Raw genomic sequence first — 2,958 nt, forward strand, 5'->3', positions numbered from 1 at the left:
CAAACAAGGCCATTGGTGTAAACCTCCAACTAGAGCAGAAGCAGTAAGAGCGCCATGCCATGCCATGCTAGTAGAGACCAAAATGATGTTTTATTCAATAACACACAACCATCCATGTGAAATCATACAGTACTGCTGCCCTGATAAAGGGGGAGTGTCTGATTCCCCGAAACGCGTTGGCTGTTTTTCTACTGATAATTGAATAAAACTTAATTTTGGACTCTTTGACTTTGCTGTGATTCTCTCGCTGCTTCTTTATATTTGGTCTTTTCTCGAGACCTCCCATTCCTTCGGGGTGGGGTCCTTTTTGTTCCTTCGGGGGGCCCTTTGTAACACTGGATACTATTAGTAGATGATCTGGCGCCTCTCTTCCTATAACGCGACAGGTCCACTCAAAGGACGAACTCCACTTACCGATATTGGTAACATTGTTATGGAAAAAACATGAAACTGTAACAGTCGGGAGCTCCCAGCCCAGCCGGAAGTTTTAGGTCTTCTGATACGTTTTGATACTTTTGTAACAGACACTGTTCTCTGAAATTGGGCATCCCCAGCGCTGCTCAGGACTGGTGCTGAGATGCAAGTTCGCGTCAACAATTGTCGTGTGAACGTCAGACGTTTATTCCACCGCCAGGCGTGGCCGCCGATCCTCCAACCCCCGCCAGGTGTTGTCAAGATGCCTTCTGCGGATCAGGGATGCTGGGGATACCAAACTTCAGACTTCTCCGGCTCCCCTTCCTGGGTTCATTGAGCTGCCGTCAGTCATCCTGACACATAGGCGGGGCCAGACACTTTAAGAGAGCTCCTGTTCTGCAGAGGGAGGACCTGCTGAGACTTCTAGTTCCTCTGCAGTTTGACAACCCCCCGCAGGTAGCAGTCTTCCCTTGCTTTCTGCGGCCGAAGTGCTGAGCTGCAGCTGGAAAGCGTCGGGGAGCAGTAAGCGGTATAATCAGCCGGCGCTGTCGGAAGTAACGACCGCAACGTAAGACATCCAGGCGCGCTGCGCGGAATACAAACCGCTTCTGACTCTGACAAATTCATTTTATGCGCCGAGTCCAGAAAATCGCTTGCGTCCAAATTACATTTTTTCCGGACTCGCGGAACCTTCACTTTCCATATCGGCGTTTCCGTTCGATGCGCGGCGGGGGGAAGAGTCCACCGGCGTCTTGCAGGAGCTCCGGCTGCGGCGTCTCAGTATACCGCGAGCTGTAGCTCCCTATATACTGAGCCTAGGGTGACGGGAGGACGCTAGTTTGTGTCCTCCTGTTACCCTAAGGAGAACTATGGGGAAAAACACTGACCCCATAGTTCTCCTTTAAAGGATTTCTAACCCCGAGAACACAACCGTCATACATTGCAGGGTCCTTGTCATACATTGCAGGGTCCTTGTCATACATTGCAGGGTCCTTGTCATACATTGCAGGGTCCTTGTTATGCATTGCAGGGTCCTTAGATGTGGCGGCTGCATTAGTTTTCCTTTTGTCGGGTTAGCACACAGAGAAACCAAGCTACAGAATATCTCCAACGCGCTGAAGGGGATTGAAGAGGGATCTGCATCCTCAGGTGACTCCCGGGGGGGCTGATTTAAAAGGTCTTGTTCACTCCGAGCGCGTTCCAGGAGCAGTTACAGACCAGATCAGAACTGCATCCAATGTATTCCAAATGGTATTTTGGGCTCTAGTTCACACCGCAGCGTTCAGTTCCAGAGCAGGTAAAAAAAAAAACTGCAGCAAGCCCTATTTGACCTGCTCTGGAACGCACCGAAAGCCCATTTTAAACTACCAGGCACCACGTTTTTACCAAAAACGGCCCTGAACGCGGCAAAACGCGGTATAACACCCGGCACTGCGTGTGCAGAGGGTCTGGTCTGCATTTGGTGTGAACAAGGCCTTCATGTAAACGTGGGGTGGATGTTGCGCACATGACAGATGGGCTCACTTCCTCCTCCTTCCTGTGACACCATAATGACGGTGTCACTTCCTCCTCCTTCCTGTGACACCATAATGACGGGATCACTTCCTCCTCCTTCCTGTGACACCATAATGATGGGGTCACTTCCTCATCCTTCCTGTGACACCATAATGACGGGGACACTTCCTCATCCTTCCTGTGACACCATAATGACGTGGTCACTTCCTCCTCCTTCCTGTGACACCATAATGACGGGATCACTTCCTCCTCCTTCCTGTGACACCATAATGACGGGATCACTTCCTCCTCCTTCCTGTGACACCATATAGTAGAACGGAACCTCGGGTAATATTTTGTTTCTAATGGGGAAGAACTTTGTTAGGTTTCTATTGTCGTGTCCACCATCGGACACATCACTTCCTGTTTCCGGTGACAACACCTGAGTTCCATTTTGAATGATTTCATGACAGCGTGCCAAACGGAAAGACCATCGCATGTATATAGCCGCCATTCACAGGTCGCTTGTCACACAGAGGGGGCGGAGTGTCACATTGTGTGTGTCTAGCGTACAATGCCTGGAAAAAACATTCTTCCCCCTCAAAGTTTTCAGGTTTCATCGTCATAGAACTTTCAATCGCAGCAAATGTATTATTTGTTAACAAAGAGCATCAGAGGCGTTCCGGGGATCCAATTACCGAGCGCTTAGCTTTGTGCCGACATCCCAAAAAATCAATATATATATATACCGGAAATAGAAGGAGAAGCCGGGACCTCCATGGTACTGAACAGACACATTCGTATCTAATCTTCTCCTTGTTTCTGTTACAATGTATCTGTTTGTTGCCGCCAAAGTCCAACGTTTCCTCTTTTATGTACACAAATATATATCATGTTATTTCCGGTTTCATCGTCGTAGAACTTTCCGTCGCAGCGAATGTATTCTTTTATAACAAAGACGATCCGGGGGGTCCAATTACCGAGCGCTTAGCTTTGTGCCGACATCCCGAAAATCTATATATATATATATACCAGGAAAAAAAACAAAGC

This window comes from Nanorana parkeri, unplaced genomic scaffold (assembly GCF_000935625.1).
Source record: "Nanorana parkeri isolate BGI_ZX_2015 unplaced genomic scaffold, ASM93562v1 scaffold320, whole genome shotgun sequence".
NCBI classification, from domain to species: domain Eukaryota; kingdom Metazoa; phylum Chordata; class Amphibia; order Anura; family Dicroglossidae; genus Nanorana; species Nanorana parkeri.